Below are 13,390 nucleotides of genomic sequence, written 5' to 3'. Positions count from 1 at the left end.
GAAACCTCTGCCAAGTTTATATCCCTAAGGAATACATTTGACCAGGTCACTCTCCTGCTAAAATTCAAGCTCATCTTGGAATTTAAAACCTTTCACAGTATGACTCTCTGGCTTACCCTTTCTGCTATTTAATACACGATTCCCCTTTATTTACTCTATAGTCCAGTCAAAGTGGTCTCATGCTTATATGTGACATTTTATCTTCTACTCATATGATTTTTTATTACACAGTCCATAATAGTTGGAATATACTTCCTATATAATTTAAACTCTCAGAACCCTGAGCTCACTTTTGGAGTAAAGGGCCTTATGTAAAACAAAAAGTCTGTCTCCCTCATTGGTAGCATGGCAGTCTCATGTTGCTCAAAGTGAAGCAGAATATCTCTAGTCTCTTGTCCCCCCAATCCTTCCCCAGGAAAGACTAATTTTTGCCAGGAGGAGAAGTGGGAAGATGAGGCCATTCTGTTCTCTTCAGGGAGAAGGAGTACCAGAGTGGAATTTTATCGAATAGCTCTTAAATATTATTTGTCTAATCTAGACTAAATGTGGATCACAGCCTAGTATTTTCTTTTCTTTTTTTTATTTTTTTATTTAATAGCCTTTTATTTACAGGTTATATGTATGGGTAACTTTACAGCATTAACAATTGCCAAACCTCTTGTTCCAATTTTTCACCTCTTAACCCCCCACCCCCTCCCCCAGATGGCAGGATGACCAGTAGATGTTAAATATATTAAAATATAAATTAGATACACAATAAGTATATATGACCAAAACGTTATTTTGCTGTACAAAAAGAATCAGACTCTGAAATATTGTACAATTAGCTTGTGAAGGAAATCCAAAATGCAGGTGGGCATAAATATAGGGATTGGGAATTCAATGTAATGGTTCTTAGTCATCTCCCAGAGTTCTTTCTCTGGGCGTAGGTGGTTCAATTCATTACTGCTCCATTGGAAATGATTTGGTTGATCTCATTACAGCCTAGTATTTTCATCTTTTTGTTGTTGTTGTTTGTTTACTTGATGATTTTTCTTTCTCCTCCTGGTTTTTTTCCCCTTTTGATTTATTGTGCAGCATGATGATTATGGAAATTTGATTAGAAGAATTGCTTATGTTTAACCTATAGGGGTTGCTTGCTGTCCAAGGGAGAGGGTAAGGAGGGAAAGAGGGAGAAAAAATTAGAACACAGGGTTTTGCAAAGTTTAATATTGAAAATTATCTTTGTATATATTTGGAAAAATAAAATACTAAAATAAAAAAATCACCTCAAGTTTCATAATGTTCATGAAAAATTTCAATGATCTCTATTGCTAATATTTTTTGACAATTTTTTATTATGATATGAATTCAAAATGATTTTGGATGGTTGGATATAAAACAAAATTTTTCAGTAATAACAATAACTCATCATATAATCCCATAGATTTAGAACTAAAAGGGACTTTCTATTTCATTCTATACAGGAGAATACTGAGGTTCAGAGAGGGAAAATGACTTGGTCAAAGTCACAAACCTAAAAAGAAGTAGGAGCTGGATTTCAACAGAGGTTCTCTAACTCCAGCTACAGTGGTTTTTCTATTTCTACACACCTCTTCTTATGCTCCCCTATACATACCTTCTGTTCTAGATGGGATGATCTCATTCCCATTCTCCTCTTCAACCTCAAATGCTTCATTCTTCTTTTTCTTTTTATTTATTTATTTTATGTGAGAGCTTCTTTTTTTTTTCTTAATAATAGCTTTTTATTTTCAAAATATATACAAAGATAGTTTTCAGTATACACCCTTGCAAAAACTTATGTTCTCAATTTTTTTTCTCCTTCCTTTTCTCCCACCTCCTCTCCTAAACAGCAAGTAATCCAATATATGTTAAATATGTGCAATTCTTCTAAACATATTAACACATTTATCATGGTGCTCAAGAAAAATCAGATCAAGAAGAAAAAATGAGAAAGAAAACAAAAAATAAGCAAGCAACAACAAAAAGGTGAAAATACTATGTTATGATCCACATTCAGTTCCTACACTCTTCTTTCTAGATGCAGATGGCTTTTTCCACAAGTCTATTGGAATTAGCCTAAATCATCTCCTTGTTGAAAAGAACCACTTCCATCAGAACTGATCGTCGTATAATCGTCTTGTTGCTGTGAACAACATTCTTTTGATTCTGCTCACTTCTCTTAGCATCAGTTCATGTAAGTCTCTCCAGGCCTCTCTGAAACTATCCTACTGGTCTTTTCTTATAGAACAATAATATTCCAAATTAAGACAACTCTGAGATACCACTACCCTGTCAGACTGGCTAGGATGACAGGGAAAGATAATCCAAAATGTTGGAGGGAATGTGGGAAAACAGGGACACTGATACATTGTTGGTGGAACTGTGAATACATCCAGCCATTCTGGAGAGCAATTTGGAACTATGCTCAAAAAGTTATCAAACTGTGCATACTGTTTGATCCAGCAGTGTTACTACTGGGCTTATATCCCAAAGAAATCTTAAAGAAGGGAAAGGGACCTGTATGTGCAAGAATGTTTGTGGCAGCCCTTTTTGTAGTGACTAGAAACTGGAAACCGAGTTGGATGCCCATCAGTTGGAGAATGGCTGAATAAATTGTGGTATATGAATATTATGGAATATTACTGTTCTGTAAGAAATGACCAACAGGATGATTTCAGAAAAGCCTGAAGAGACTTACATGTTGATGCTGAGTGAAACGAGCAGGGCCAGGAGATCATTTTATACTTCAACAACAATACTATATGATGATCAGTTCTGATGCACATGGCCATCTTCAGCAATGAGAGTTGTTCCAATAGAGCACTAATGAACTGAACCAGCTACACCAAGGGAAAGAACTCTGGGAGATGACTGTGAACCACTATAGAATTCCCAATCCCTCTATTTTTGTCTGTCTGCATTTTTGATTTCCTTCGCAGGCTAATTTTATACTATTTCGAAGTCCGACTCTTTTTATACAGCAAATTAACTGTATGGACATGTATACATATATTGGATTTAACTTATACTTTAACATATTTAACATGTATTGGTCAACCTGCCATCTGGGGAAGGGGTGGGGGGAAGAAGGGGAAAAGTTGGAACAGAAGGTTTTGCAAGGGTCAATGCTGAAAAATTACCCATGCATATGTCCTGTAAATAAAAAATAAATAAATAAAATAAAAGGCCATGGCTTAAATCCTAATCACTTCAGCTCTCATTGATTGGCCAACAAAAGGTCCCAGGCCAACTTAGAATCACTGTTCTATCTCTCCTATTTGTATGAGCCCAGGTTTTTAAGTCTTCCTTCATCTGTAAAATGAGATTGTATTACATAATCTCTGAAATCCCTCCTAGTTCTAATTGTATGATCCTAGATACACTTATTATTTATGTTTGCTTGTTGTTTTTTTGTTTTTTTTTTTTAAAACAGCAACTCAGATTTATTTGTAGCCACGATCTGGGGATAATGAAGGATTACAGCTTAATACACATGATCCTTCCCCTGTAAGATAAGTGGAATGCACACTTGTCCAGTGGACCACAGCTGGGGATATACTTGACCCCACAGACATCAGAAATGAGACGTTTCCTAGCTACTATGTCTTCAAATTCAACTACATTAAATATTGTCAAGTCCACTAATTTGAGATATAGATCTTCTGGGGCCCAGGGAGCTTAACTTTGGCTCTGGGCAAAGCCTTAATCACATGCTCCTTGCTCTGGACCTTGGTGCAATAGATATGATCACTTGTTGTATATGCACACAAACAACAGTACCTTGGGGCTCCCCAGAGGCATCTTGCATTTATTTGTTGGCACAGATCTGTGCAGCCTCCAAGGTTTCAGAGGACAGTTGTTCAGAATGATCATTCACAATATGACCGTAGAGTGGAAACTCATCTACTTTTGCCTTTTTTTGACCTAAGTCAAAAATGCATATCTTTGCATCAGGAACACCTCTGCAGAAACGGAATTTTGGATATAGTTTGTTCTTATAGTATCTGTGGCAATATACAGGCAGGGTGGGCAGCCCATAGCTCCTGGACATAAAAGCCTTTGTTCTATTTTTAATGCTTGCCCCAAATAGGAAAGAAAAGGAGTTAGAGATAAGGGAAAGTTACAGGGTGTGAGGTACACAAACAATCAGTTCCTAGAATCTTATGGTTCACCTAATCCAATCTCCTGCCTGAAAGATGATTCTCTATGATGACATCCTAAGAATGCATCAATCCCCCAATCTCCTTCCATGCCTGGTCTAATTCCTTTTTTTTTTTTTTTTTAATTTTTTTTATTTAATAGCCTTTTATTTACAGGATATATACATGGGTAACTTTACAGCATTAACAATTGCCAAACCTCTTGTTCCAATTTTTCACCTCTTACCCCCCCACCCCCTCCCCTAAATGTCAGGATTGGTCTAATTCCTTAAGGCCCCTCACAACCCCTGAGGATCCTCTATGGGACTTTTTTTCAGTTCTATTTCTCACTTCCTAGGACTTGGGGAAAACCTCCCATTGAGCTTGAGTGTTAAGGTTTGAGATTTGTGGAAGAGTGGCTATCCCCCAAATGGAGCAGCTGGGACAGAACAGTGAGAAAAAAAGAGGAAAGGACTTGGAATTGTCCCAATTTTAAAAGAATCAGGCATTGGCCACGGCTGGAGGCAGGACCTGATGACAGGAGCCAATAGGAGACTTTGGTGAGCTTCTCCTCCCCTGTCCACAAAGATCAACATTGATTAAAAGCCTACTTCGAGTTGGCCCTGTAGTAGGCTGGCTCTGGGAGGCGGGGCAGGGGTGGTGTTGGGGATGAATCAAACTTGGCACCTGCCCTCCCTTAGTGCCTAGGTTAGAAGAGCATTTGACACAGATAACAATTCCTCTGACATCCAATTACGAGTGAGCCTCCCCGGCTCTTCTCCTATAGTTTTCCCTGAGAAAAGTAAACAGTAAAGGAACAGGTCTAAAGGTCAAGTGGCAGGTGAGGTCTGGAGGGTTTGTTTGTGTGTATTAGATGTGGGGGTGGAGGAAGGAGAATCCTTCCCACCTCCACGGTCATCTCCTGCACGCTCCCTGTGCCAGTGTGTGAGCACTGGGCACACGGGAGAGGAGAGGTGAGTGCTCACAAATATTGGACAATTGATTCTCCAGAAAAAAAAAAAGTATGTAGGACATACTTGTAAACTCAATCTCTGTTATTAACATCTTTCTCCATCACTTTTGGAAGTATCTAGAATGAAGGATTTCAACAAAATAAATTAAGTTCTGATTTATAGCTAATTTCTGAAGTGTAAACACTTGGAAATTGAACACCTGGCTGAATAGGTTCAATCTCTCCCCAGCACACCCAAGGGTGTGTGTCAGGGCTCTGAGGCTGAGTCAGAGACACAGCTTTTTCTAGATATTGGGGGGTGGCGGAGCTGGGCACTAAGTCTCCTCCTCAGAACCAGTCTCTCCCATAGGAGGAGTAGGAACAAGGATGTCTACAAAGAAGTTGGGAAAAGACTGCCTCCTTAATCAGAACATTCTTTTTCTCTCCCAGAAAGGTGTGCACCCAGGGCTAAAACAATTTTTACCATTTATACTTTTGTATATTACAGTGTAATGTAGTAGATTAAGAGAAACGAGACCTACAAGCCTCAAATCCCACCCATATAAGCTCTGTGATCATGGACATGCCATTTAACTTTTAAAAAGTCTTGGTTTCTTCATCTGGAAAGTAGGAAAAACATTTGTAGTACCTACCCTTACAAGGTTGTTGTGATGAAGTTTTGTTTTGTTTTGTTTTTTGCAAACTTTAACATACCATATTATTTGGTAGAAGAGAGAAATGCTTAGAGTTTCAGGAAATGGGATTCAAGATGTGGACTTTGGATTAGGAGTCTTCTAGGAATCTCCAGTTCAGCATGACAGATGGAGGATGAAGCCCAGAGTAGTTCACGCAGCAAGTTAGTGGAGTAGTTGAAAAGTAGAAAACAGAGCTCCTGACAGATTCCAGGATTCATCATGGGCAGGTGGAATTTTGTCTACCACTTATTTTCACCCATTTTCTCTATGCTAAACACAATGACATGAAGTTTTCCAAAGTTAACTTTGATCTTTCTTAGATTCTTTATCTTGAAAACAAACCAATCAAGAACGTTAATTGAATGCTTGAATATGAAACTTTCTGCTTGGTATTGAGGAATAGGTTAAAGTTGGTGAGACAATAAGTAGTCCCTGTCCTAGAATCTCAAAGTAAACTTCCTTAATTCAATCCATGGTTGAACTTATTTACAAAATCTTCAGTAAGTAATTGAGACCTCTAGTCTTAGAAACATGCTATTTTTTAGATAATTATTTTTAATTTATTTAATAAATATAACACATCAAAGAAACATGAAAAATTGAGAAAATGTTAATTATATATGCATATATGTCTTCAATTCATTTTAATAAAGCAGAATAAAACAACAAAAGTTTGCCCCTTACCCCTTTTTGAATGCATCTGAAGTTCTGTAATCTTTCAACCCTTTACAAATTTGGACAGCTTTGATTGCTAGGAATTTTTTCCTACAGAACTGAAAATTGCCTTTGGATTCTAATCATTGCTTTTACTTCTGCCCTCATCAATCGTACCAAAAATCAACCAACAAGCAATTATTAATAAATTAATAATTAATAAGCATTATGCTAGGTACTGGGGATATACCAAGATATAAAATATGTAAAAGACAACAGTTGGGGGCTGTAGGTTAAAACTCTCTTATACACAATATTGTTAATTGTTATATGACTTAAATCTGGAAGGGCCCTTAGAGATTGAGTGGTCCAACTCCCTCATTGCAGATTAGGAAGAAAAGACTGACCATAATCACCTAGCCAGCGGAACAGTGTAGATTCAAAATCAAGTCCTCTGAAGCCATAGCCAGATTCTTTCTACTACTACATTCTAATACAAATAACAAGAGCACTATTTTTAGTTTTCTTATCTTCCTTCAGATCTCTTCCTCAGACCCATAAGAGTTTACTGCAAAGGAAAGGGCTATGAAGTAATAACAGTGGAGGGTCCCAAATATAAAGGGGGGGATCCACTTATGATGAGGGGCTGTCCTTGGGTGACTTGAAGGGAGCCAGAATAAGCATCATTGGTCTCTTCTTCCCTCCTTCTCTAAGGAAGACATTCATTCTTGCCAGTAGAGGAAGCAAGAGTTTGGGACTCATGGCCACTTTGCTGCTCTCTGAGGGAGACAGGCTACTAGACTATGATTCTATTTTCTCCTTTAAACATTGTGTAGGCCATTCGATCAGGTTTGAGCTAACTTTTGATTGCTTTGTTATTCTGAAAATGGGGACTTTCCTACTTCTGTGTCTAAACCGTGACCTCTTTTTTATCAAATACCAGTTGTATACTCAAGAACACTCATAAAGAATGGTATATTAGTCCATTTAACCAAATCGTAGCAAAAAAAATGAATCAAAGAAGATAAACGTAGGTATGCAAGGTATACATAGGAAACTACATACCAGACAGTAAAGAATGATTGAGTTCTTTCATTGGGAGATAATTCTGCTCAAGAGAAAGTATCCTGGATCTTACTCGAGGGAAAACTCTGTTAAGTCTCTAGAGTAGCAAGCTGGGAATGGGGACATGATGGAGACTCCTTGCTCCTCTCATGTTTCCCAGAGTCTTCCTTCATCAACTTCAAGTGAAGTTAGCCTTTTTTTCATTTTCTCTCTTGAAATTGAAAGCTAATGATGTCACACTCAAAGAATACTCTTGCTTGGAGAGTCTCAAAAAAGGGACTGACTGAGAACTGAAGTTCTCACATCTCACCAATTCTGCCTCACCTCCATGCAGGATGGGATCTTCACGTCCACCAATAAGGAGAGAGTCCCTTACCAATGGGCTTTGGGACAGGAGTTATGTTACAGTCTAGTGGGGTTGACAAGAAAGAATCTGACTGTTAGGGATGAAGAAACTCAGAGAACATGTAGTCCAAATTTTTCAGGGAAGGAAACTAAATCTTAGAGAGAGAAAACTTCTTCAGGTTCCCATAGTAAAGATTTATAGGCATCTGGAGAGTTAAAAAACAGCATATACTTGCAACTTCATGATCTCATTAATATGAATGCCCCTCCAGTAGCACAGATGGCAATTCATCCATACCTTTTCATCCTTTGTGATTCTTGCCAGGTTCTCACATTCATTTTCTATAAATTCTCTGCCTAACATACTGGGACTTACCTCAAGGTCTTTTAATATTATATGAATGCAAAAGAAGAAAAAACAAAACTTGAATGCTGTGTGATTATAAATGACCAAACTTGGACCAAATAGAGATGAGAAAATATATTTTTCTCCCTTCTTTGCAGAGGTAGTTTTGGAAATGCAAATAATCAGAAGTGAAAGTTAATTCAGAAAAAGAGAAGCAAGATTATATGATGATCAATTCTGACAGACGTGGTTCTTTTCAACAATGATATTCATCCAGAGAGAGGCCTGTGGGGACTGAGTATAGATCACAATATAGTATTTTCACTTTTTTAAAAATTGTTATTTCTGTGCATTTCATTTTCTTTCTTATTTTTTCCCTTTTTGATCTGATTTTTATTGTGCAGCATGATACTTGTGGAAATATGTAGAGGAGAATTGAACAGTGAGCATATTGGATTATTTGCTGTCTCAGAGAAGGGGTGGGAGGAAAAGAGGGGAACAAATTTAAAACATAAAGTTTTGCAAGGATGAATGTTGAAAATTATCTATGCATATATTTTGAAAATAAAAAGCTTTCAAGATAACTGTATAAATATGTATACATATATTGGATTTAACATGTATTTCAACATATTTAACATGTATTGGACTACCTGCCAGCTAGGGAGAGGGGGGAAGGAGGGGAAAATTTGGAAGAAAAAGTTATGCAAGGGTCAATGTTGGAAAAATTACCCATGCATATGTTTGTAAATTTAAAAAGAAAAGAAAAAGCTTTCATTTAACAAATTTAAAAATAATAAAAAAAAGAAGATAAGGTATAAAAAGACAACCTAAGGATAATTGGGCTCCCAAAGTAACAGAACAGGAAAAAACCTTAACACCCTTGTGAGAAATATACTCTTGACACTGAAAATCAGATACTGAGGAAAATTTATTAAAGAAGAATCTTAAGGAATTGTCTTAATGTTTCTGGTCAGAAGTGGGCTCCCCTTCTCTTTGGGAAGAGGGAGCACTGATCACAGAAGTGGGAGAAGTTTTATGCTTGTTAGTTTGGCAGAGTTTCTTCAGAGAACAGATTGGTCCATTCATTCTCTTCTGGGTTACTCTTTCTGATACGCCCACTATATGTTTTCCCCTAAACATGTTCCCCCTCCCATCATACATCCCATGTTCAAAAATGGTGGAAAACTCCTCCTCTGGGGCATGTTGTTTAATATTCAATTAGTCTATTAAGCAGGCACAGTAGTGATTTGGTCAAGTCCTGTATTAGCCCTAACTAGTTTGGGCTGGATGGGTTATTATTTTAAGTTTGAGGTTTTCTCAAAAAACACAAGACTCTGATTGGCTGAATCCATCTGTGCTTCCTAGCTCTCCAGTTCCTTGTTTGCTCAAAACTTCAATTGATCACTCTAATTGTTCTGTGGAATCTTAACCTTCCATAACCTCTCACATTCTGAAAACCCTTGGTAAGCCTATTTGGGACAAAGAGGGACCTACCCAAATTGAGTACAATAGAGATCACTTATAGAAAGCAGAATTATTTATTAGAATCTCCAGAAGTGGACCCCAACCTGGTCTGTGAGCCGAATTCACAGCAAGACAAGGCTAGAGCCCTGAAAATGTTTACAATATTTATACATTTCAGACAAAGAACCCTCAAAATCCCACCCTCTATTTCAGGGGTCTTCAAACTACGGCCAGTGGGCCAGATGCAGAAGCTAAGGACGATTATCCCCCTCACCCAGGGCTATGAAGTTTCTTTATTTAAAGACCCACAAAACAAAGTTTTTGTTTTTACTATAGTCCTGCCCTCCAACAGTCTAAGGGACAGTGAACTGGCCCCCTATTTAAAAAGTTTGAGGACCCCTGCCTATATGTTGAGATTGGTCACATAAGTCTGTATTCCCCTATCTGGTCACTGGAATGTAGTAGACAAGGTGATATACAGCTTCTTCGGCCACGTATATGTTTTTAATCTCTTCTTTGGGCAATGGAATGTAATCCAGGCCTTATCTAAAATCATGAACCAGAAGCCAAAACTGAGGCCTATAGGCCTGATCTATTTTAGCTAACAGTCTCTGATCAATAGGTGCTTAATCTGTAAGTTCTTCACCTTTCTGCACAAGCTGTATCCACTATCCTATTTTACCTCAAATCTTGTGTTCTGTGGAAACCCAGCTTTTCAGTATGATGAAGGAAATAATACACCATGATGAAGAAAACAATAGAAAAAAAACTGCACAGGTTTTCTGAATATAAAAAATCAAATGCTAATCAAAAAAAAAAAAAAAAAAAATGAAGGCTGCAAAACTCTAAGACACATTGAGAATAAAATTTAACAATTAACTAGATCTGAAAGTGACCAGGAAAACACCTTCAAATACAAAGGAAAGAACATTCAATGGTGCAAGACTATTTTTGCACCCACTAAAAATGTAGGAGGCAATGGAATAATGTGTTCTAAAGAATAATAGAGCTCAGGATACAGGCAAGGATGATCTACTTTGTAAATTTGAGCTTAACACATACATGAAAAGAAAAAAAAAAGAACATTCAATAGTAAAGAAGAGTTTTAGATATTTTTAAGAAAAAAAAATCAAAACTGAAGAGATGATTTGCTTCCCAAGCATCCCAAAAAGCAGATAATAATAAGTGAATAGATGCAACAAGATAGAACCAGTAGTGCAAAGCAAGAAATTTCTAAATGTACACAAAAAGTCAGGAGTAAAGGTAGAAATCTGGTAGAAGTAATAATGAAGAGACAGACAGAGGGAATTATGAACAGAATCTGATAACTCCTTGCCTACAGAGGAATCAGTGTTTTTTTTTTGTTTGTTTGTTTTTTGTTTTTTGTTTTTTTTGCGTGTGTGTGTTTTATTTTGGTTTTGAACTGCATTACATAAAAGGGGGCAAAGGGAGCAGGGGATAGAGACTAGTCTGTGATGTGCTGGAGTCAAGAGTTAGCAATTTGAGCAAGGTAAGTTTTATGGCATCAGAGAAAAATGTATAAATGAGTGTGTGAGGAGGAGAGGAAAGAGTTTTGAAAAGGTAAAAATAGGAAGTCTTACTTTGGTGGTAGGAGAGGAGAATGGATTCTATGGATAAAGAGAGATCACTTGTGAAAAGAGATTATAAGAATCCTTTTTGGAAAGATACAAAAATGAAATTTAATGAACAAAATTAATTGAAAAGGAGAGAAACCTGACTAATCAAAAGGGGGAAATAAAGAATTATATAATCAGATAAAAGTTTTCCTTTCCAAAACTCCTTTTGGAGTTTTATTTATTAATTCCTTTTTTTCCTCTCCTGCGTTTTTTTCCAAAAAGAAAGTAGGAACGTATGAGAAGAGGGGATCAAGGATGAAGACAGCCAGGAGTCAATTCACAAAATGATTAAAGTAATTGAAGAAACATAATAATACAATAGAAAAAGGGGGGAAATAACTTGAACCCTCCAATACTAGAGACTTATGAAAGAACATATAAATCTAACTTATAACTTTAAATGTATTAATTCAATAAAACAAAAAAGAATGATAGATTAGATAATGAAACAAAACTTATAACAGTCTGTTGCTTACAAGAAACACTCTTGAAAAATAAAGCTGAGGAGATAGAAAAAATTTATAATGCATCAAGTGGATCCAAAAGAGTAGAAACTTACCATCATAAATCAGACAAAGCAAAAATATACATTCAATGGCTGAATAAATTATGGTGTATGAGTGTAATGGAATATTATTGTTCTGTAAGAAACAATCAGCAGGATGATTTTAGAGAGTCCTGGAGAGACTTAAATGAACTGATGCTAAGTGAAATGAGCAGAAGCAGGAGATCGTTGTACACAGCAAGATTATAAGATGACCAATTATGATGGATGTGGCTCTTCTCAACAATGAGATGATTCAGGCCAGTTCCAGTGATCTTATGAAGAGAGCAATTTGCACACAGAAAGAAGACAGAATTAAGACAGGAACTCTCCTGAGATCTCCCAAATTACTTTCCAAACAACTTTAATGCCTCACAACAAATTAAAGAAGCAGCAGAAGCAACAAAAGAACAGAGTGAAACAATTTCTTAGCCCAAAACAACCTAGAACATTGACAGGAAAGGTCTATCTCACTGGGATAAGAATGGAATATAATCTAGATGAGGCTTTGAGGATGACTGAATCTGAGGCAGTGGCTTTGGGAGCTCTAAGCCCACAGACCATAAATTAGTTGGACAGCTGGTCCAAAGGAGATTACTGGGGACACTTTGCTGATACTAAAAGCTCTATTTCAAGTTGCAGGCTCAAGACAAGGAGAAACACTAGTACATGAAAATGTAGTCACAGGAGAGCAGAAAAGAATGCTTGTGGTTATTTCCAGATTGGTTCACAAGCCAAGAAAATAGGGACCATACCTCTCTTCAGATCATACAATCTCAGAAAAACTGAAAGTACAAATTTCCAGAACTAGTTCTGAAAACAACAGCACAAAAAATCTAAAGGATGGAACAGCGCCTATTCTATCCAAGGAATAGAGCCCAACTCTAACAGAAAGTTAAAAGTCAAGAAATAGACTGAAAAAAGGAACAGACAACAAAATAGAACCCGATAATGGAAAGTTTCTATGGTGCCACAAAAGATCAAAAGACAAAATCAAAAAAGGACAACAATGTGAAGATGGCTACATGCAAAGGAAAAAGTGAATTGATGTCAATCAAGCCCAGAAAGAATTCTTAGAAAAGCTCAAAAAGGATTTTAAAAATGGAAAAATTGGGAAAGGGAAAAAAATTGTACAAGAGAATCACCCCCAAAAAGTCAATAGCTTGGTAAGAGAAAAAAAAAAAAATGGAAAAAGATGTACAAAAATTCACTGAAGAAAAGATGGCAGAGAGAAGCCAGGAAGTTGTCTGAGGGAATCTCCCTAGTTCCCCGGGAACAAAGTTAAATCACAATTCTAAATGGATTCTGGAGTGACGGAACCCAGAAGAAGATGGAATGAAATATTTTTCCATCTTAAGATAATTTAGAGGGACATCAAGAAAGGTCTTACTTGAGTAAAAGGGGAGTGCAATCCAGCACAGGCAGAGTGGGAGCAAGCCATCAAGAGGCTCTCAGCCTCAGTACAGATAAGCAACCAAAATCCCTTAGTGCTTTTTATTTTCAAAACATATGCATGAATAATTTTTCAACATTAACCCTTGCA

The 13,390-nt window shown here is 37.0% G+C and overlaps 1 pseudogene; it reads right to left on the bottom strand.

Annotated features, from left to right (window-relative positions):
- Positions 1–3,480: 3,480 nt before the first annotated feature.
- On the bottom strand, positions 3,481–4,054 carry LOC111721547 (annotated as a pseudogene).
- Positions 4,055–13,390: the final 9,336 nt, after the last annotated feature.

Source organism: Sarcophilus harrisii, chromosome 2, assembly GCF_902635505.1.
Source record: "Sarcophilus harrisii chromosome 2, mSarHar1.11, whole genome shotgun sequence".
NCBI classification, from domain to species: domain Eukaryota; kingdom Metazoa; phylum Chordata; class Mammalia; order Dasyuromorphia; family Dasyuridae; genus Sarcophilus; species Sarcophilus harrisii.
The sequence above is the reverse complement of the archived record's forward strand: the minus strand, read 5'-3'. Positions and strand labels throughout refer to the sequence as shown.